The following is a 23470-nucleotide window of genomic DNA, read 5'->3' on the forward strand; positions in this document are numbered from 1 at the left end:
TTCTCCACCCCTGTCCCAGCTTTCCCTACACACCAATATTTCTAGCTCCTCCTCCCCTTCCCATCTCACTAAGACATTAGCTGGTGCTGCAGAAGCCATTAACATGTAAGAAGTTCACCCTTCCCATCTCCTGCCCTTTGATGATGTGTACACATCACAGGCAGCAGCTTACCAGAGGGCTGCACACTACCCTGGTTATGGAGCCTTAGCTGCACACTGAATTGGGCCCCACGCTCCCATCACCCACCCCCAGCTGGGACTCCTGCCCCTGCCCCTGCTTCAGCTAGGCTTCCCCAGCCATGCTGCAGGTCTATCCCCTTTCCCAAACTAGAACCCCCCCCAGACGCACATATCAGCCAGCCCCCACACCCCACTCCAAGGTGATGTTTATCTTAATTATTTATTTTCTGGATTTCAGATGTTTAAATTTGCATTACTTTCAGCCTCCACCCCCCGATCCCAGATCACATGGAGGATGACGGAGAAGGGCTCAGACACCCCAAGAGACCAGGCTATCTGTTGGGGGTAACCTCAAACTTTGGAGACCCTGGTGCCATAATTGGAGCCCTGGGTTGATCTCGCTGTGTACAAGGGGACTGCCTAGTCAACTTAATTTTTTTCAGGGGTAGGAGAGTAGAGGCCCTGTATCTCAGGAACCCCTTAGCAAAGTGGCTCCAAATTTGGATTACTGACCCTACCCTGACCCTCCCTCCTCCCCCCGAGGCGGCACACCAAATTTCAAGGCAAACCAAAAAGCTATATTAGGTTAGAGCACTTAGAATAGTCAGACTTTAAACAGAAAGTTGGTCTTAAACATCTAGCAAGGACACAATGAGTTAAGCACTGAAGTAGATTGTCAATCCCTCTGTTTAGGAGAGCAGAGTATCTCTATTCCTTTCTTGTCAAGAGGACAGCATTAGATGATAGTTCTCTCAAGTATTCTCTCATTTACTGGAAGGTGTGGACTGGAAATTGTGGAAATACACACAGTTCCCTCCTCTAATTATTATGTTTTCCATACTTTTAGTGAGTGCACCTGGCCATTATTATAAACATCAAAAAAGAAGGGGGCAAGGAGAGTTTGTTTGAACAGAAGAGCAGCCCCAACTATCTTTACACCAAGCACATCCTAGGTGTACAAGTGCAACTTAGCATGAAAGTACCCTTTTTTTCATATACTCAGCCAGCTTGAAAATCAATTATGTGTTTGAGCAACTTTTGGCAGCCTTGATACCTTTTATGTGCTTATGAATTACTACCAAATAGCATGTTGAGGCCCAGGGCTTACAAATACCACTCGGATTTTAAAAAAGCCTTTCAATACCCTGGCCCAAGATGACTATGGAGTCAACTTTTTGTCAAGCATCAGAATCAATGTGGATGGTGGCAGTTTTCAGTTTCTATGCATTATACAACACTGAAGGGTTAAGCCTAAATTCTGCAGAAACTTATGCATGTGCTTAACTTCACAATGTACGACGTGAAGCGTGTGCATAAATCTTCTCAGGATTAGGACCTTAGTCTTTATTTAGAATATCATGAAAATGTCACGTTGCACATCAGGATGCCTGCTGCTCTTTCATACAGATTTGAAATTTGAAACAAAAGACTAAATATTAAGATAAACAATAAGTAGTTTTATTTAATGCATCATCTATCCTTGTTGGATATCTACCTAGAACCACAATTAACTAAAGCTCTGGAAGCTTAACCCAATACAGGACTTCACCAGTTCTTTGGTAACAATATGAACTCTTGAATTTTGAAGCAAGCTGTGCTATTATTCCAAAGTTCTAGATAGATACATGGAGAAGTTCTTTCCATTGCATTATGTTCCAAATAAATTAGGAATTAAATCTCTTTTCCCCATCTATCCAAAATTCCTTCCCTGTTAATGCAAGTAAAACATTTGTACACCTCAGACATTTGAAATCTCTCAATCCTTCCCTCATTAATACAATCTAATTTTCCACATAGGAGTGGCAAATTGCCATTAGCGAGGTGCAATGCAAGGAAAATAAGTAGGTATGAGTATTGTTCAGTATGACTATAGTACAAATATTTCAAAAACTAGTCATAACCACAATTTCATAGCTCTCAGAATCCAATATATCTTTATTATAACTAAGTCTTTTATGGGGTAGTAGTTCCATTTCTCATTACTTTTTATTTCATTTAAATGAGTCTTACTTTGTTTGGTTCTCTCCCCCATTGACCCCTAAAACCCTGAAAATATTGTTTGTGTTCAGACTGTGACAGCAAAAACATGTTACACTTATAACTGAATAACATATTCAAATACAACATACCCCCACACAGCAAATCGTCTTTGTTCATTCTTCTAGTTATATGGCTGAACCTTTTATCCCCAACTAGTACACAGTTCCAACATAAAACTAACTTTTTATTAAGATGTTAAAATAATATTAGATATAGCTGGTCGGAACATTAGATGCAATTTTATTCTGTCAAAACTGAAAGGTTGAAATCAGGCAAAGCAATGCCCTAAGCACTACACTACAGACACTCTTCCTGAACTAAAAAGCTCAGGTTTTTAATCTGAAAATGGACATTGACAGCTCAATTTTTTGTGAAAAGAAATTGGAAAGTTTTTGGTTTTGTTCCAGTGCAGAACAAAAAACAGATTTCAAAACCTCAAAAGTTGCTGTGAAATGGCATCTTCTAGTCAGTGTGCGCGTGTGTGTGTGTGCGCACGTGTGCATACACGTACGTACACACACACACCCCCCATAATCCTACCCATGTATTAGATACAACATACTAAACAATTCAAAAACAGGAGAGGCTACTCTATATCAGAAAATTAAAAACCTACAAACCTCAGATCCTAAAAAACAAGTAACCAAGCAAAACTAAACAAATATTGATATCTATTGTATTGATTGCATAGGTTCATCACTTACGAAAACAGTATGCTCTTTATCAAGTCTGTGCAAATAAAAACTACAACTTTAGATTTATTTTTTCCTTTTTCCGTCTAGTCAAGAATAAAAGCAGATTGTAACAAAGTAGTATGGGTTTCATAAATCATAGCACAACTGTCCTGATCCTCACCTCAGGTCAGGAAGGACTTGGCATCTTGTGCCACATAGCTCTCCATAAATTGCTCTCCTGTAATACACACACTACTTTTGCACAGGACTGCTGTGATTTTTCATCTGAGAAAGCAGCTTTATGAAGTGATGGGAGCTTTCAGAAGTGGAAGAATAGGCACTACTTTTAATTTAACAGAAAGTGGCATTTCATCCTTTAGTCTTGCTGGTGAACTTGTTAGTAATGTGATGTGTCCCATAGGGTACAGTGAAATCATGCATTGCACTTCAAGGATCAAATATTGCTTCTCACTGAAAATGTAAGAAGATTTCACTGTAAATTCCCATTTCAATTCATAAGCTCTAGAATGGTTTTCCAGTTGAAAAATATCAGTGTCCAGTACATAGTGATTGGTCTCAGTATGAAAACTTTCATATTGACCAGAAATCAAACATTTAAGAGTCACATACATTCACAACATCCTGGGTCATGTCACTTTATTCCAACAACACTCAGACACCTGTGTCTTATAGTAACAATTCAGTCTCCCATGGTGTAATTTTACTGTTGTAGCCAACGTGCCAAAAGTATCTGGAAGTGGCTTTTAACAAATTAACAATAGACCTAATTAACAACCCCTGTGTTACACTGGAATGAAAGCCTTGTGTGAGATTGCCATGTCACAAGGCATCCTGTGAAGGACGTTATTTGATTACACAATTTGGTAACACAAATGCTTTAGTTGGTGTTCTGGACAAGTGTGCTTACATTTTATGATCATTTTCAAGTTGTAAAGAGATCTAGTGAAATGAGCTAATAAAGCAGAGCAAAACATGAAGGCACTTTACATGCATTAGTTTATTGTAACAGAAGTACCTGCCCCATCAATTAAGCACAGTTAGTGTAAATACTTTTTACATAGTCTATTACATTTTTGGAAGTAGAATTGGAATTCCATGGTGAAAGAGATATGCAATGGTTTTTACCGTGCTATATGCACTGATTTACACATTGCTATGTTTATAACAGTTCTGTTGCCGCCAGAAAATTCCCTGGCATTTAAGAACTGATAGAGTTTTAATTAGAGACAGGTAAGCCATTTCAGACAAGATAAAAGTCTGCTAAAACTGAGCCTCGTTTGTGGGCTGAACTAAAGCCGAAACATTTTGCTAAGCACTCCCATGCGTCTCTCTTCAAGGTCCCAATCATAGCATGATAGGGAGTGGATGCTATCCTTGATGAAATCTATCTCAGGACATTAGCAAGCATGGTAATGTCTGGACTAACTGTTATCTTCAGAATCATGTGACTTCTAGTGCATTTGAGTGGATCCAGTACATTCTGGGATGCTTCTCGCATAGGAAAATCCTGGAGTACACAAGATTTCAACAGAGCAGCTGGCCAGAGAGCTGTTCTAGATAACATTACCAGTTTTTAAATCTCTCATAAAAAAAGACCTGTTAGGGGTCATGGATAAGAAATTGAGGGTCAAGGAAAGGAAAGGATGGGGTCAGGGAAGATGCATCTGTTTATGCTGGGATCAGAGGCAGAGAGAAAAGATTCTGATAAACGAGAAAATTCTGTGGATCTTCTGAACTTCACCCAGTCACTTGTCGTAGTATGTTATAATGACTGCTCTGAAAGGAAACTTTTTGGGAATTAAAAATATATTGTGAATTATGCACCAGCTCACTTCCATAGGCATTTGATACTTGATGTTAAAAATGCCATTAACTTTAAAACTAAGATGTCTGAGTTTTTTTAATCAGGAAAATCTTTAAAAAGAACACTGTTAGGCACACAATATAGTTAATCGTAAAACAAAAACAAAACAAAACCCCCAAACTCTTACAAAATTCATGAGCAATAGCAATGTTTCCATGATTTTTTTAAATTCTACTAGAAATAGGTTGCATTATGATAGTGCATGAGACCTAGAAGGGAAATTAATTAAAAGCTAACAAACACTTCACAACTGAACTCAGAAGAATGCAAAAAGTGAAAAGTGCATTTGATTTTTCTTCCATTTTAATTTTTTTTTCATTTTAGTAGTGTAAGGGGATGGTAGGCAAGGATTTTTAAAAAAAATGGCAGAGGATCTTTATGAAGTTTAATGGCAGAAGATGAATAGAATAGTCTTAAGAAGTTATCACTAAAAAGTTACGTTTGACATTTAAAAAAAAATTCTTAGATTCAATCAAGTTTAAACAACAAACAGAAACATGGAGTAGGTTTCAGTTTAAGGGTGTGATTTTGATTTCCAGGGATGGCTCATGTAGATGCTCACAAATAAGATTAAAGGTCCCAATTTCAGAATTAAATGAACACTTTTAAAAATATAATAAAATCTTTGTTTTAAAATCTAAAAATCATTGTTTCAGACTCTTTAAATAATAAAATGTAAGAGGCTTTAACAATCTATTTTAATGAACAAACATGTTAGTATAGTGGATTGTAACATCTACTGTGGTAATAAGACTTGACAGGGTGTTCATTGTTGTACCACAATTGGCTTGGGTGTCTTGTGAGGCAGAAGGCCAAAGGCCAACTGCTTTCAACTAACAAAGGGTGAATGTAGACCAACAATGCATGCCCTGTAGTATTTTCTTGCAAAATACTACCTTATTCCAGGTGTAGAATGGATTTATGTTCTAAAGTGAAACAAGATGGGCAAGAGGCATTTAAAATTATTTCAGCCACTCTTTGAAGAGTTAGGTGCATGTCATGTTAGTGCGATTGCAACATCATAGTCACTTAGCTATACCTAAGCCAATCAGATCCACTTGATTTCCTGATGAATCAGTCTCTAATTAGAGTAACATTTTTCATGGGAATACACCTTAAAATGGATATAATCTGCATTAATTATGAAAATGAGTACATTATATGCTACATTGCTTGGAAAAAGTGACAAACTGCATTCACACACACACACACACACACACACACACACACACACACACAAGAAAATGGAATTTGACCTTCTCTGAAAAATCTGATTTACAAAAATAGTTTCTCACTGAATGGTAAGATTTATGAACTCATGCAACAAGTTTGGCTGCATCAGTCCAGTTACTATATTGACTTTACTCAGGAGAAAGTACTGTGCCAAAACGAGCTTGCCAAAAGAAAAAGAAAAAAGAGCAAAGTCTGTGGTTCTCTTATTTAACAAAGCTCCCTTCCCATGTGCATAAATGACTATGCTTCCCTTAAAGCATACAAGCTACTGAAGGACTGAGATCAGCAAAAAGGCGGGTGGGGGAGGAAGAGGGCAAAACATACTGCTCGAGTGCGTGGAGAATGTCTATTCAGAGAAACAGCAACATAGGCAACAAAGGGGTCACCTTGAGTTTTGTTCTGTCCACCCAGAAGCTTTACAATAAAAGCCAAATACTTGTGAATAAACAATTGTTGAAACATCACTGAGACACTGCTCATGAGAAATAAAGAAGTTTCTGAAAGAAAAAACAACAACCCACCAGTGAATAATATGGGCGGGGAGAGGTTTTCTAGTTCTTTAAGGAAAATATGTTTGGCCAGGATCCAATGCCTGGAATCGTCATATTCTTTTTCCTATACAAGATTTTCCTTTGTGGCTAGTCCCTTCTAGTGGCTGCTTTTCTAGTTAGCGAAGATAGAGGTGACATTTGAGGGAGGAGGGATTGTGGCGAATTCAGGCTACACATGCATGTTTAAATTTGGTATGTTAGTTCATCTGGATTTACCAGGGGCAGCAGTAGCAAGAATAAAAGGAGAAGCTATTTTCTGACTCCCCTGCTGCCCAGAGGGACAGGGCCTTTGGCTATGATGTCACAACCTTGCAGCACCTCATTTCTTCTTTCTCCCTCAATTGGCAACCATCATGTTGATGATGCCAGCCTCCCCATAGGTTGGTTTGTCTCTATGCTGGCCATTAGGGAACACAAAAGAAGGGGTACAGCCTCTTTTCCCTCATCCTTTACATAGTTTTTTTTCCTACCTGAATTTCCATATATGGCAGGGGTATTTATTCTTTCCAGCATTGGAATTTGGGATGGACCTGAAAAACCAATGTTCATTTTCCTCTGTTCCTTATGAGCTCCAGCCTACCACTATTACTGACTTCAGCCAATGGACAAAGTTCAGTGAGACAGTTTTATGAGGTTCACCCTGCCACTCCTCCACAAGTTCTCTCATTCCCTATATACAATGAATGGGTGGAAACAGATTCTGGGCAGCCAGTAGCCGTCTCTACTTCACAAGTAGAGCCCAGCTGCTTGTACTGAGACTTGTGCATAGTTCTACCCATCTACCTCAATTTTTTTTTTCCAGTGAGCCCAACTCTGAAGTATCTGGCACTTTACAAAAGCTAACCAGTTATCACAACATTTGTCTGGCAGGTATGCATCCTCTACCTGTTATTTTCCAGATGAGAAGCCTAAAAGTTTAAGATTGGAAATTTTGGCTTTGAGGGTCTAAAATTGCACACGCAATTCTATATTTAGGCACCTAAATTAATGGCCTGATTTTCAGAGGTGCCAAGCACCCCCTGGCTTCTACTGATGTTCCATATTTACTCTGGGCACCTAAATATGGCCTTTGGTGCCTAACAGACTCACAGGATTCAAAATTTTGACCTAAGTGACTCGATGCAGGCTAAAAGGACTCACCAGGTAACATCAGGGATTGAAAGCAGACTTTTTTTGCTCCTAGTCTTATTTTATTTCATGCTGATGAACTGCCCCTTTCCCCTTGAGCTATACTGGTAACTCAGCAAAGGGCCATATCAATTGTGAGCAGCCAGGTGGTAGCCAGGAAATATTTACAGTAGTTTGCAGTAGTGGCATCCTGGACAGCATCCTTAGTTGTGAAATGGTTGGGGATCCCATTGGCCAAATAATCAAGGGATGTGGGGCAATAGATTTCATGGGCCTCAAAGACAAGCATTGTTCAGCTGTGGGAGAGAATCATTGATAACCTGCAAGTGGTAGTAAAGACAGACTCACACAATGGGAAGCTTTCAACCCTAGCAGTGGTTTTACACTTTCAGGGCTATCTTCACAAGGGATAAGAAGGATAGAAACAGACTAATAATAGAAATTAAAATTAGAATGGACATTTTGAAGCTCCCCAAAACTGCAGTCTTCACGGGTCCCAAAGGCTGGCTCTGCCTTCCATGGATTAGATTAAAATAAAAACAAAACAAAAAAACCCACACCATCACATATGGTCACAGGTGGATGAACGTTCTCAGAGAGTCAGGCATTTGCACTGGAAGGCATACAAAACTGGACTTGCTGCCTCACGGATGCTCTGGTTTGGGTTCCTCACTTATGATTACAGAGAAGGGGGAACAGGGCCCTCCCTTCTTCTTGTAAGGGCTGTCTAACCTTAGTCATTTGCAGATAGTTGCATGTTGATAAAAGCTGTAGGCAATTTCACCATTAAATCAGTGTACGTTGCCCTTCTACTACGTCCATGGCAAGTGGTATGGTATTTGTCTTCTGTATAAGCACCATTTTGTTTAAGAGGAAGATGGGCAGGAACACAGTTGCTCAGTGGTATGCCAGGATTAAGTTAAGCATGATTAACAGAAAATACACAATATTGTACAACTCCTGTCAGAGATGTTACAGGGATGTTGGATATGGAGAAATCTCTTCCCTAAAATAAGGGTCTATAAAAATGGACCCTTAACATAAATACCTGAATAAAAATTGTTATAATGTGATTAGAAACTTGAGAGTTCATATTTTGAAGCTGGATGCACTTTTACTTCCCCTTTAGGGTACTTAGTCCCTTTTTATAGCAAAACAGCATATCACTGAATTATTAAAAGTAAAGCACATCTTTCTGCTTGTGGGTAAATGTGTCCTGCTAGGAACTTCATGAGTTGTATTATCCCCTGAAAAAATGTACACAAATTAATTAAAAATCCTAAAGAGTAATCTGAAAGGGCGAGTTAAGGGTTTGATCAAAGGTCATGGAAATCATAGGAGTCTTCTTATTTACCCCAGTGAGCTTTTAATCAGACCCTAAAATGAGCCACCTTCATATTTTTTGGCAGAGAAAATTACAGAACAAGATTATACTGCAACTTCCAAATAACATTTTTTAAAAATCATGGCATGTACTAGGTACCAATGGAGCTTCACTTCAAACTTCGGAATACTTGTGGTTGCAGAGTCAAGATATTAGCGTGTCAGTAGCAGAAGTTAGCACAGCTGTCTTTTTAGCATACGGTTAGTGAATCTTTTACATATTTGATTAATCAGGAATATTCTTTATTTTACACCCTCGTTATTTGTCATTCTTGCTACATCCTCCCTTTGGCACATATGCCACATCAATTTTCCCCTGATTTAGCTTATGGCGCCATTGATATTTCGAAATTGGACTGCAATGCCTGCATTTCAGTGTAGTGCTGGGGGAGAGGGAGGCAAATCAAAAAACTTTTTTAAAAAATCATGCAAGCTCTGTGAAACACACAGGTGCTACAGACTGAATAGCCAACATAAAGCGTAAGCTCAATGCGATGTTGCCTGCTGATTCCATAAACAACAAACAAAGCCTTTGAATGAGCTTGAGTGAGTTGTTCTCCCTGTGGTCTGAGAACCTGATAACCCTAGACAAATTATATTCAATATGTAAAAGTCTCATTATCGGAGATCTCTGATTAAAGAAACTGAATTTGTGCCATTATATTCAGTGAAGGATTAACTAGTATAGTCAGTTATCTGAAGGCAGAAAGAAAAATTAACTCTTTCACGGTGCACTTCATCCATGCATTTTCAAGGATAACCAATTATTACGATTTCTAGGAAGCAAATAATTCCGATGCAATGCCATAGCAAAAATGCCATCCCTCAACAATAAAAGAGTGTGCCTGGAGTTATGCAAAAAGTGGTTAAATATCTAATGGGGGTGACAAGAAGGCAACTAAATTTATAAACAGCCATTTACTTTTTTCATTTAACCATTTCCTACATGGCTTCCATTTTCTATTGCAATATTCATTCTAATGACAGCAGACATTTATCTGTACTAAGAATCCCATATTTGCATTAAATAGTACCTTTCTCTACAAGTAGTTCCACTTGAAACCAGCAAGATTACTTGCAGAGTAGATTATTAATGAACATGAGTGAAGTTTTTCCTCTTAATTGGAAAAATTCAAAGGTGCATTTATTGAATCGGGGCTTGGATTGCTTTCTAAATACTTAGGTGTATGTGTGTAGTCCCATTGAGCTTAATGGGACTATTCACATGCATAAAGTTATCCACATATTCAAGTACCTTGTTGAACTGGGTCCCTGGTCAGTAATAATAGACTAATTTCCACCCTGTTCCCTGATATGGCTAGGTAATAATAGTGACAATGTAAACAATATAAGCCTGCTTGTAAAGGGTGGCGGGGGGAGTTGGAGACACACACACGGTAAATATTTGTTTTCGTTAAGGATGAAAATATTGGGTCGGTTAAAAAAAAAAAAAAAGATACATTAGGATGCTTTCTTTGAATCAACTGAATTCCTTCCAAAATGCCTTATGGAGTGGCTGTTTAGTATTCATCTCCATACTCCTGTACAGCAATGGCTGTTAATCTTCTAAAATGTACAAAAATAGAAAAAAAACATAATAGTTCTACAAGCAGGCTTATTTTTGCCTATCTGCCTTAGCATTTTCTGAACAAAAAATATACAATGCTAACAGTTAACTAAGTTAAACAGCTAACACTATAAAAACACAGGAATTTATAGCCTAGCGTACCTAAGAATCAGTGAAACCACATCACTACTCTTCTGTTTTCAAGGTCAGTGCTAAGATAATACACAGTACATATTATACAATTGTATAGTATAGGAGACATGGTAGCAGACTGAGCCATAATTCAGATAGTTTGGCTCTGAGCTCCTAGCATAAATACTGAGTTAACTGTGCCTACACCTTCCATTGCTTCTCATTGTGTAGTTAACATATTCATTCGCTGCTAGTCCCCAGCAAGCAAAACCCAGAACAGGGAGGGGAAATGCCTGAGCTATGTTCAGATCTCAATCTTACCAATTCAAATCTGGAGTTACTTTATAGATCTTAATAGTGCAATGAAATTAGAGTTGCCAAGTTTGGTTGGATGCATTCCTGGAGATTTCATCACATGACAATCTTTAATTCCTGGAGACTCCAGGCCAATCCTGGAGGGTTGGCAACCCTAAATGAAATAAGTGGAATTGTTTTGGTTTTATATCAGCATAAATGAGATCAGAATGTAGGCCATTTTGTTGTTTAGGTCTCTAGAAATACACAGAAAATGTGCTTGGTATTTACTGGATGGATTTTCACCATATTCTGAAAAAAGTTACCTTTGACATGAAAGCCACTGCTCAAAAATATAAAATGTAATTAGGAAAAAAAAACTCCTAGCGTGTGTGCGTGTGTGTGCGCGCGCACACAGTTTGTTCCAGGAAATGTGTAAAATGCCTTCTGGTGACTTTTAAATGAACATGAAAATCTCTCTTTGAATTCAAAATGTTTCCAATAATGACAAAAGAGAAGTGTGCTTGGACTATTAACAAATAAAAGTAAACTAAGGTCAGGAATCACTCTCCATAATTAAAATGCATTATCTTTTCTTTCAAACTTCAGTTTTCTATGACATAACTGCATGAGGCTTGAACAAGGCTTTAATGTGCTGAACAGTAATCTTTTCCTGTACACTAATACCAACAGACCTAAAAAACATTTCTCAGCTAGGATCTAACATTTCTGGGTACACGTTACTCTTGCAGTTTCATTTGTCAGTAAAACCTTGTTTACTTGCGTCCTGTTATTAATTATGGGAAACAGGATCCCTGCAAACTATAAGAGAGGCTCTTTTAACTCCTGTCTAGACTTTTCAAGGCAAACTATAGATGAGTCTTTTAATGTTTGTGCAGAGCCAGAGACTGCAAAAAATATATTGTTACCTCACACAGCTTAAGACTGCTTATCTCGCTCTCACACACAAAAAAACCCCTTAAATCACTGCAGCTCCTACCCTTATTATTAGGCACTGAAGTAACATTTTCTTTCATAGTTGGAGACTTTCTTCATCTGTCACGCTGATTAATTAACAGTTCACAGTATGAGCTCTGAGCTTCAATAGCCTACTGAAAGCGAGAGAGAAAGATCAACATTAAATATTCCATAAAATGCTGAAAAGGAAAAATGCTCTCTTAATACGAAGGGATCTCTCATACAAAAAACTAGCCTAATTTCTGTTTTGTTAGATCACACACATGCTAATATCATGCAAGGAGCTGAAAGCAGATGTATTGGGGAGGAATAGTTAGGAGAAAAACTGCAGTAGACTTAAAAAAAAATATTTAAATTAGACTATGTTTGCTGAGAGGAAATGGGGGCCTAGAATACCATTACTGTAGGGTTGGAACAGTTCTCACCAGTGCTGCAAGAGCTAGTATTAACCTACTAGAAAAACAAGCCTATAACACTACAAAAGTTCATACACCAAGATCTGGAGGAAAGATAGATTTTGCAGAGTCTCAACCTACAGCTCACAAAAAAACATTTACTCATTTGTGGGTTCTCTCTCCCTCTCCCCTAAACTGTTACCGTCTGGCAGTTATTTTAAGAGTTCGACTTTCACCAGCTATGAGCTCTCCCCCCTTTTCTAAGCCCCTCCAATAGTGCTGAGTGGACAGAAATTACAGATGCAAGAAAAGCTGACAAATGACTAAGGCCCCTCCCCAAGTGCCTCAGACAGTCAAAGCTCCTGCCAAAACATGCCTGAAAGCTAGTGAGGAGACAAAGACACACAGATTCCATTTTCTCAGTGAAAATAGATTTCATGTGTAGAACACCAATGAGAATAATAGGACACTGACACATGCTTGTATTTTCAGAAGCAAAAATTGGAATGAATATTCCAAGGACGACTGAAATTATATTTGATTATACAGCAAGCTCAACAAATGTTGTTTAACCCAATAATCTTTTCAGACTACAGAATGGTGTGATAGTCTAAAGAATGTGTTTCAATAATAGAAAGCTTGGGGTTCAAACAAAATCCAACTTGATCCTACACTGCTAACTTACTAAGAATAATCTTTGCTATAGTACATATGCAATTAAAACAAAGCAAATTTAAAAAGCTATCTTTCTCAAATGTTTGGTGAGGTATTAAAAACACTGACAAAGGTTTGATACTATTAAAAGACTCCCCCACGCCCCAGCATATGTCATTACTAGAACTGCAGAGAGTTTAAAACCCTGACACCCAAGCCTCTGCAATCTTGCAAGCTTTGCATAGTAAGTTCATTTTGGCTTATTAGGATCTGTGGCTGGCATTCGTCAATGAGCTGGATCTGGTCTGCCATGGAGCTGCACAAATCAGCAGAGAGCTGGATGCAAAGTAGTGAGGTATAAGGGAGAGGAAGAGCATGATTTCTCTTTGAAAAGAGTTTGTTCATCAGGAAATTGGGGTGAGGCTGTGCAACTGGGAAAGGGGAAGGTTTGAGTGTTCAAATTTCTGATTAATTTAAATTTAAAAAGAATATTTACACTAAAATACACTAGGTTAAGTGATTTTTTTAAAAAGCTGATCTCACTCCTTTATCATGTAATAGTACAAGTAGCTATGATTAAAGGAAGTGTATAAGCTCCCCTCAGGCTGACAATTTTGGAGATCTTTGTTGGGGGAAGTGAGGATGTATGCAAGGGCTCGCTCATTAGTAGGGTTTTTCCAAATGCGTGTAGCTCTGATTACTGTTCATCAACATGCAGCACTCTTGCAAAGCATCTACTTATAATAGCCCCCTTTTTTCTTTTACACAGAATGCCTACATATGTGCTGCTATTCAATATACCCTCCCCAGTCCAGTAAACCAGCAGACTTTCAGCAGAAACATTAGGACTTACATTTTTAACCTGTTAATCATAATGTATTTCGTAATTAACTATACCTGTTGCTGTAATAGACTAAGAAATAGCCCTGGGGATATTTTAATATTTATAATATTTTAAATACAAATTCAACCCTCTCCCTCCTTCCCCGGCACACCGACACATACAAAAGGAGTCAATATAGAGCAGGTTTCATACTTCAGGCTAGATGATGACTGCCACAAGCCCTGCGTGAGGCATGGCACATAGCTGTGGCACCCCAGGAGCAGCAGCACAAGGAAAGAACTGTTTGACTTTCAAACAATCCCTTCCCTTCTTCTCCCTGGCTTGTACCACAAGCTATTAGGATATACCCAGGAGGGCTCTGCTGTGAGGACCAGCACATTGTGAAGGCCAGAATCAACTTTCCACTCATTCCCTACCCCTGCCCTGTGCATACAGGTGTGCAACAGTGTCTATCTCCAGCATACCCAGATCCAGGGGCTATGCAGGCCATGCTGGGATGTAAGGGAAGTTCTTAGTCCCCTTATTGCCTGGTGTAGACCATGTTGTACTCGAATCTTCACCATTTGCCGCTTTTATATATTTCTTTACAAGGGTAAATTTTAGAAACATAGGACTATCATGAGGTTTGAATCCCTCCAACAGCCAACAATAAAACACTAAGCAAACATCATTTGTTTTACACGAAGTGTGAGAAAGTTACTCAAGAACAATTAGTGAACAATAGAAAATGGTGCCAAGAGATACTTAATGCTTGTTAAACACAGGCAGGCACAGTCCCTACCCCATAAGAATCAAAGAAAGGTTAAAGATGGGGAAGAGGGATGCAATATGGAAGCAAAGTGATCAGTGAGGATAAGCACACGTTGGATTAGCTACGGATTTGTTAGTTTTTTAAAAAGATATAAAACTAAAAAATGTCCTCCCCAAGTCCTTCCCCCAACTTCTCAATCACTATAGACACTCCTCAGCCCCCAGTCACTTAGATCCCTAACCTAGGTGTCATCTTCATCTTGAACCTCTCCTTAGAGACTTGCATCCAGGCAGTGTCTCAGGGCTTGTCCATATGTACAGCTAGCTGAGGTGTGAACTTACTAGTTCTTTGATTGCAGAATTTTTAGTGTATGGCAGCAGGATCAACATGACGACTTAGTTGGGGGCAGGCTAGTGTGGGTAGATTTACATCCTGCTTCGCTGCATGCGATGAGTAGGTCTACACTCTACGGTAAATCTGGGTCTGCGGGACCTGAGTTTGTGGACTTGTGTTTCCAAGCCCACACTTGAGTGTCCACACTGCATTGTAACACCGGGTTAATAATTGCTGGGCCTGAGTCTCACAACCTTGGTAACACCTCAATACTGCACTACTCACACCGTCTGACTCAACTCTGTGTCTTGAGCTGTGTCCATCACTGCAAGATGACAGGGCTTGGGCTTGAGTCATAGTGGGATTCTGATTCTGACCCACACCCCAAGCAGGGTTCTAGAACCTGGGTTCTGAGTTTTTGCTGATCCATGTGTGGACAGAAGGGTAGGCTCCAATCTGAGCAAGAGCCTCAGCTTATTGTGCAGTTTGGACATACTGCAAGTCTCTGTGTAGAGAAACTCTAAATGTGTTCTGCGTCACATTTTAAAGATAGCCTTTTCTGTCAACCCACACAGCTACAAATATCACCCAGGCCCTCATCATCTTAATTACTGCCACATCCTTTTCACCAGCCTTGACAAATGCACTCTTGCCCCATTCATAACCATTCAAAATGCCCCTGCTAAGATTGTTCTTCTAGCTCAGGGGTGGGCAAACTCTTTGGCCCTAAGGGCCACATCTGGGTATGGAAATTGTATGGTGGGCCATGAATGCTCACATACTTGGGGGTTGGAGTGCAGGAGGGGGTGAGGGATCCGGGCTCTAGGATGGGGCCAGAAATGAGGAGTTCAGGTGTGGGAGGGGGCTCCGGGTTGCAGTGTGGGTGTGTGGAGGGGTGAGGGCTCTGGGGTGCAGGAGAGTGCTTCGGGCTGGGACCGAGGGGTTCGGAGGGCAGGACAAGGATCAGGGCTGGGGCAGAGGGTTGGGGTGCAGGAGAGGGTCAGGGGTGCAGGCTCCGGGCCGTGAAGCAGCGTCATTTCCTCCCTCCGGCTCCTGTGCAGAGGTGCAACAAGGCAGCTCTGTGCGCTGCCCCGTCTGCAGGCGCTGCCCCTGCAGCTCCCATTGGCCGTGGTTGCCAGCCAATGGGAGCTGCGGGGGTGGCGCTTGGGGCAGGGGCAGCGCGCAGAGCCCCCTGGCTGCCCCTCCATGTAGGAACTGGAGGAGGACATGCTGGAGTGCCAGAGTGGGGCAAGCCCCGGACCCCACTCCCTGACAGGAGCTCGGGGGCCAGATTAAAACATCTGAAGGGCCATAGTTTTCGCACCCCAGGCCATAGTTTTCGCACCTCTTTTCTAGATCATTACTTCAACCATGCCACCTCCACCAGTTCCCTGTTCATCACATCAAACGCAAGCTGCTGCTTTTCCCTTCCTATCCCCTGGCTACTTATCGTCTCTCCTAGGCTATCAAGAAGTAGACAATCATATCTGCTCAGCCAGTGATGGCAGCCTTTATTGTCCACTTCTGACATTTTCAAACAAGCACCTTCGTGCTTTCTCCTATGCTGCCTTGCACCCATGGTAAGAGCTCTTTGTAAACATCCACAAAGCCCTTTCATTATCCTCTTTTAAATCCCTCTTTGAACTCTCCGTTGCTGTGATGTTAACAAATTAACAGTTAGGGAGCTAGTGTGCTGAGACCACTGGCTATCATTTGTTTTCCTTTGCCCATGTCGGTCTATCCTGATGTCTCATCTTAGACTTAGATCATAAACTCCTGGGGCAAGGACCATGTTTTTGTTCTGTTTATACAGCACCTAACACAGCTCCTAGACACTATTACAATACAATACACAATTTACCCTGCTCTGTCTTCCCTCCACCATAGAACACCTTGGATTTCTCTCACAGCAACCCCAAAACTCATTCCAGTATCCCTACATCCCCTCCTCTTTTAATGTTCAATCCCTTCAAACCAGACAGAGTGACATGCTTAATTTACATGCAAAGATAAAATAAAGGCAATAACTTGGCTAGTTTCCCATCCCAGTGGAAAAGTAGTGGGCTGTCAGAAGTAGCAGTAGCTTTGTGGATCTGCTCTGGAAGCTATTGCAAGAGCAGGGGGCAGGCAGCATGGAAGAAAGCAGATAAACAAGGCATGGAAGTGGGCATTGTTGATGGGGTGAAAGGGACAGGGAGTGGAGCGCGAAGTAAAAAAACAAGACAAGATTTGTAAGCAGGAGAGGTGGAGCTATTCTTTATCTACTACAATTAGTAAGCTCAGTTCTCCGACAAACAATACAAAAGAAAACATTTAGAGAGGACAGTTAGCTCAAGGAAGAGGATGACAAACAACATTACACATTAAACAGACCCACAAATACTTCCCCTTAAACAGGCATATGCTCATCTCGTCTCCCATTCAGACAACACTATGTATTTATGTTCAAAATGTTTTATATAAAAAAGGCTACTTCTCACATCAGTGCCTTAATATTATTTCTATCTATAAAAGCAACAACAATTGAGAATTCAGTCTTATATTCTGGTCTTTAATTCCTCCTAATGTGTCTGAATCTGTTGCAACGGTCACAAGTCCTGGCAATAGATGCTACAGGGTGAGCAAAGCAGAGAAATTCAACCTCAACTCTGAAGTGACTTGCTTATAGACAGTTGTAAATTTGTCAGACCCTTGGGATAAAATGTATTAACATTAATGGGGATTGCATGATTAAATCACTGTGCATTGCACTAAACTTTTAGTTGTTCATGTTACTTCAACACCGGGATGTAGGGTGATTTAATTTCCTGTTTTTTGTTATAGTAATAAGAAAGGCAAGCAAGATTTTTCAAAGCCATCTAGAGGACTTAAACATCTTCTTCTATTAATTTTAACAGAAGATACATGTCTAAATCCCCTAGATGGCTTTGAAAATCTCAACCAAAAAGTCTCCCATGGGACCAGTATGAGAATTAACTCCACAGACTTTAATAGCCTGTGAAGTTTATGGTATTGTAGTATTTCTCGGACTATGAGAACTCTTTAAAAAGCAACTCAGTCCATCACAAAATAAATATTGAAATTGTGTTTGTTTTACCATAACAGTTCAATGTGAGCCCTTCCCATTTAAGAAAAATCATTAAAAAAACAGTTTAATAAAGTGGATTTTTGACAGAGAAACTCAAGTACTTGTTAATGGGCTCTGTTCTAGAGGCATGCCATTCTGGCAAAATTTTCAAATCTGTATGCCAAAAGTGAGGCTCCTTTAGGAATCCCAGGACTAAGAGCTAGGCATCCAACTCCCACTGAATTTCAATAGGAGTCAGGCACCTAACTCCCTTAGGCTCTTTTGAACATTCCAGGCTAAACTTCCAAGTCTGTATTCGGGCATCAAGACAGAAGCATGGCCTGATTTTCAAAAGTGTAAAGAATCTGCAGCTTCTATTGACTTCAACAGGATTTAAGGGGGGCTCAGTTTTGTTATTTTGGATAATCAGGCTATTTCTATTTAGCTGCTTAAGGGCTTGTCTTCATTACCACGCTAAATTGGCGCAGCTGCACTGACGTAGCACGTCTGGTGAAGACATGCTGACGGGAGAGCGCTTTCCTGTTGCATAATTACTCCACCTCAGTAAGAAGTAGAAGCTACATCAGTGGGAGACTGTTTCCCGCTGACAAACCGTTGTCCACACTGCCTTAAGTTGAGCTAACTTATGTTGCTCAGGGGAGTGGCTTTTTCACACCCCAAGTGACGTAAGTTACATAGGCTTAAGCAGTAGTGCCAACAAGCCCTAGATGTGTATTTGGGGTTAGGCTCTCAAAAAGTTTGGCCATAGTGTGCATAGCAAAACTGTACTATGAAAAATAGCACTACACAGATTTTAGCATTTTTAAAATGACCAACATAAAAGGGATCTTGACACCCTGGTGACTAGCACCATTTAGTTAAAAATAAATAAATAAACCCATGCCTCATTTTGATGGAATTTATTATTTTGTTTCCCCCCCAATAATATAACTATTCAACAAAAACAGCAAAAAGTGTAGAAATACAAAAAAGTAACCAGCTGTTTGTAACATTACTGAAAACTGAACAATTAAATTTTATTAAAGTTTCTCCCAGTTCAAAACCTTGCCTACTTAGTTTTACCCAACGCAAACTGTCAGCCAAACATAAATTATTATTCTTATGTCAAGTGGTTTAAGTTATTATAATATATAAACAAAAATAACTCTGATAGAGATTTAACACTAGTGGTCCCTGCTATACTAATGTCAGGATCAATTTTCAGCTGATATATTTAACAAGTCCTGAGCTATCACATAAAATCTCGTTTCTTTGTCTTCCAGAGGAATTGGAGCAGAATTGCAGACCAACAAATGAAGTGAGCTGAAGGCAATTTGACCAATGTTTTCTGTGTGAATTCCACAGAGGCTGATGAAGCATGTTATCAGGTCTCCAAGGTACAGCACAGACATTAGTCAGTTGTGCCATAAAATTAAGACATTATTAGAGTAAGCTGTTTTCTTGACCTAGATGAAAATGCCAAGAATACAGGGAAGTCCTGCACTATGCATTGAGGTGCATCTTTCCTAACTGATGTTTACTAACATTTTATTAAACATATGCCAGCTCTGCCAAACAATCAGGAAGTGCAGGCACCCAAGCACAAGGGCAGAGACTGGCTTTTAAGAAGCTCCACCTGTCTCATGCAGTCTGGTATCATAACTATTTCTATGTCACAGAGTGCAACATAGTATTTGAATGATAGACAAAAAGGACTAAGATGAAAGCGATTTCAAAGCAATCCTGTAAGCCTTTTTGCAGGAATCAAAATAATATAGAGACTGAAATAAATGGACAAGAGTTTGAAATGGGCTATAAAATATCATGGCAAATTTTAATTATTTTTTTTTTGTAGAAAAGGATCTCAAGTAACTGATGCCTCCTAATAAGGCACATGACAATCTCAATTATGAGAATCATTATTCTAGGCACTGTGTGCTGTTTTATATTCCCAGCAGGATGTTTTTCATCTCATCAAGAGTTTCCAAGGCTGTCTAGTGTTTCTGTATATGCAAAACATATTCAAGCTTCACTCCCTCTCCACCTCCCTGGCCCAAAGCTTCACTAATTAAAAAAGTCCTGTCAAGTGGTCAGACAGACTGGAACTAGAGGATTATAGGTAAGAGGGATGAAATGAAGGGTTGAAAGCTATAATTTCTCTTTCTGTGGTAGCAGCAGAAGTAGCTGTTATAGACAGGCAAGTTAAAAAAGTGGCTGTCTTGGCTAGCAGGCTTTGTAATATCTTGTTCCCCAACAGAAAGTCATCCGAACCTCACTTGTAAGATGCAATAACTGCTGGGTTGTCTCTTTCTCCCGCTTCCCATTTCTCTCATCTCATGCAAGCACTACACCCTCTGGCTGATTTCCTTCCGGTCCTTGCTCACTGATTCCACTCCTTCCATTCCCTCACTTTTTTGTCATGCTGCGTTAACAGTAATTCCTAGGCCTTTGACTAATGTTCCATGCTGGGAGCTGCTAGCAAACAAAGAGAATACTTTTAAAAAGGAGAGAAATTGAAATGAAGAGGGAAGAAACAACTATGGTTCTATCCATTTTTGTATATGTGGTTACGATTGTGTATAAATAATCTCTCGCGTTGAACAATGTTAACATTTTTCTCCTATCGCCAAATGTGGTTATCTGTCCAGTCAACCAGATACTGAAAATTCCCTCTCAAAAGTTCTTTAGGAAAAGGCAAATGACTAATGTGCATGTAAAAAATATGGTAAAGTAATTATCTATTTGTAGCTGAATATTTTCTGACAGAATGGGGGCTTCCTGTCTCCCCAATCCCGTTTCCAGTCTATTTACTCTGAATCTCACAGAGAAAGTTGCTGTGTTAAAACTACTTGTCACATGATGGTGTGTGTGTTATTCTCTAGTACTGTTACTGCTGGAAGCTCTGTGGGATGCTGCCCCCAAAGTAAGGTGAACCACTGTAAAAAAAACAAAAAAACAAAAAAAAAAACATACATACGTGAAAGGCTCAGACTTTGGCCCAGATTCTTAGTTCTACACCAGCTGCAGATTCCCTCAGAACACGGGAAACTTTGGCTACCCATTTAGGACTGCTTTCAGGCTCCTTGCACGGCAGAGCCAGGATTTGTCCCCTTTTTGTGCCTGCATGTTTATATTGTGACATCATCCCATCTGTCTAGTCAATTTATGTGTGGGGGTCTGCAGTCAAAACAAATTTATCACCTCAGATTTGCTATTGGTGTGTTGCCTAGGAGCTGGGATTTCAAACATTGCTGTAGCTTTTGATTTTGTTGTTGTCATCAACGATAGTGCTGCCTCTTACATGGTGTCTTTCATCGGAGGGTCGCAAAAGCATCATTATGAGCATTAAGGAAACCAATCTTATAGAGGAGCTGTGAGGCAAGTAGTGTATCCATTTTATGGATGAAAGACTGAGTCACAGAGGTTAAGTGATCTGTCCTGGGTCATACAGTGAATTAGCGACAGCAAAGCCAGCACTTCGGGTGGGACTGTGAACATTCATAAGCGCCCTCCCCCGCCCCCTTCACTGCTAACATCAATCAATTTGTTGTCCACTCTTTTGCATAGGGTCAAACTAAGAGCATGGGAGATTAGCAAAATGATCCTGTAGGCTACACCCAAAATTTAGTCAAGTCTCATTTTAGAGAAAAATACAGGTTTGGGTGAAGATCTTTAGGTTCTTCCCAGAGATCCTGCTCCATAAACTGGACCTGGCTGCTTGTTCCTTTCAAGTCTAGTGATTAGCTGACATATAGCATCTGTTTAATAATTTCCAACCTATCTTCATAAGGAAGAGGGCCAGGAATTTAAGAAGGGAAATTGTATTTTTGCATTTCTACTTCTATCACATCACATTACAGGGGTCCAGGACTTTGTAGTGGGTAGTAAGTGGGGGAAGGAGGAGGGAAAGGATGGCTCCCAAGAGCCAGAGCAAGGAATCGGACCCAGGAGTCATGGCTTCCACACTAGTGTTCTGTTCTGTTCACTAAACACTTAACTGCAGCTTTCGACTAGCAATGCTGATTTTTGTTGGTATTTTGTCTTTCAACCTCAGCCTCTAAATAATGTAGTTTTTAGAGTGAGGATTACATTTAGGGCCTGTCAAATTTAGCAGCATTCCTTTAACAAACTCTAGAAGCACTATTTAAAAATATATCTTGCATATACACTAGTGATGCACTTACCCAATGGTAGGGAGAGACAGAGGAGCAGGGAAAACAGGGCACAGAAAGCCCTTTGGTTCTTGTAGCATAAGCAGGAAGTGGATTAACTGAAATCAAAAGCCTTTCAGAATCAAGGCCTCTGTCCTGCAACTGACTGCATGTAGGAGTACCCTTGCACTCAAGCCCCATGGAGAGTCAGCACATGGAGAACAATTGCCGGATCAGGGCTAAAGTCAGAAGAATACATTCCAGCCTTAAGGTCAAACTCAGTCCTCAAACAATAACATTTGCACATGATCTATTTAATTTACCTTTTTTAAAAAAAAATGTATTTTAAAGTTTTTTTTAATCATTTTAAAGTTTATAAAAATGCTTCTTATGCTACTGCAAAGAGATGGTACAAATCTATTATTTATTAGTACACATTTTTAAATGAAAATAAAGACTTTCATTCAGCTTTTAAAAATGAAGAATAGTTTTGAATGCTGAATAAAAATATCAAATTTTAGCCACAGTGGAGCAAGTCTACATAATGAAGTCCATACATGAGGAACACAGGAAAATAAAAAGGTGATCTGATGAATAAGCAACTAGTTGATCACAAAAATCTTAAAATTAGCCTCTTATATTGCTCAAGTAATTTAGTAGGAGCACCTTCAATGATATATTAAAACTAGAGGCAACTGTTGACTTCTATAGTGAATGCAAACTCTGAAAAACAATAGGCCTTGTAGGCCTTTCTAACAAAAACTCTTCAGTAATTAAGCTGTTAATGAATAAAATTATGGATTAATGTTTCAGCAATAGACCAGAGAAAAATCTAGCAAAAGCTCCTAAAATACCAGTGAGATAGCTTAAAGCCAACCCCCACCCCATTTAGAGGCTAGCCTTAAAAGCCAATCACTACGTGTTATACAAATGTGTGCAGTTATAATGGACTTCAACAGATCAAAGAGTCAAAGTATATAGAAATCAGAGGATGCTTACCAACAGTGAACCTTAAGAAGAAGTAACACTAACAGGATTACTGTGGATAATAAAAAGAAACAGAATGCACAATTATTGCAAAGTAATGGGCATTATCTGATGTGAATAGCTGCCACTGAAGAAAACCACCACAGATGACAAAGACCCGAGTCATAAAAACCAGTAAATGCCAGCCTATTTTTCTCCATTACATTGAATTGCATTAGAAGATGCCCATGACTGAATCATTTG

General features: G+C 39.7%; 2 long non-coding RNA genes across 6 annotated transcripts in view; one reads left to right on the forward strand and one right to left on the reverse strand.

Annotated features, from left to right (window-relative positions):
- LOC101938051 (uncharacterized) overlaps positions 1-23470 on the forward strand; it is a 74853-nt gene that overhangs the window by 20906 nt on the left and 30477 nt on the right. For 3 of the 5 annotated variants that reach the window (XR_010589742.1, XR_010589744.1, XR_010589743.1), the window contains exon 3: positions 19373-19486. This is a non-coding gene — a long non-coding RNA (uncharacterized LOC101938051). Of the gene's footprint in view, positions 1-9170; positions 9276-19372; positions 19487-23470 lie in introns of all 5 variants that reach the window. The other 2 variants (XR_010589745.1, XR_010589746.1) reach the window with 1 other exon arrangement.
- LOC135973044 (uncharacterized) overlaps positions 23236-23470 on the reverse strand; it is a 72710-nt gene continuing 72475 nt past the window's right edge. The window contains exon 3 of the long non-coding RNA XR_010589747.1: positions 23236-23279. This is a non-coding gene — a long non-coding RNA (uncharacterized LOC135973044). The remainder of the gene's footprint in view (positions 23280-23470) is intronic.

The sequence above is a fragment of the Chrysemys picta genome, chromosome 8, assembly GCF_011386835.1.
Source record: "Chrysemys picta bellii isolate R12L10 chromosome 8, ASM1138683v2, whole genome shotgun sequence".
NCBI classification, from domain to species: domain Eukaryota; kingdom Metazoa; phylum Chordata; order Testudines; family Emydidae; genus Chrysemys; species Chrysemys picta.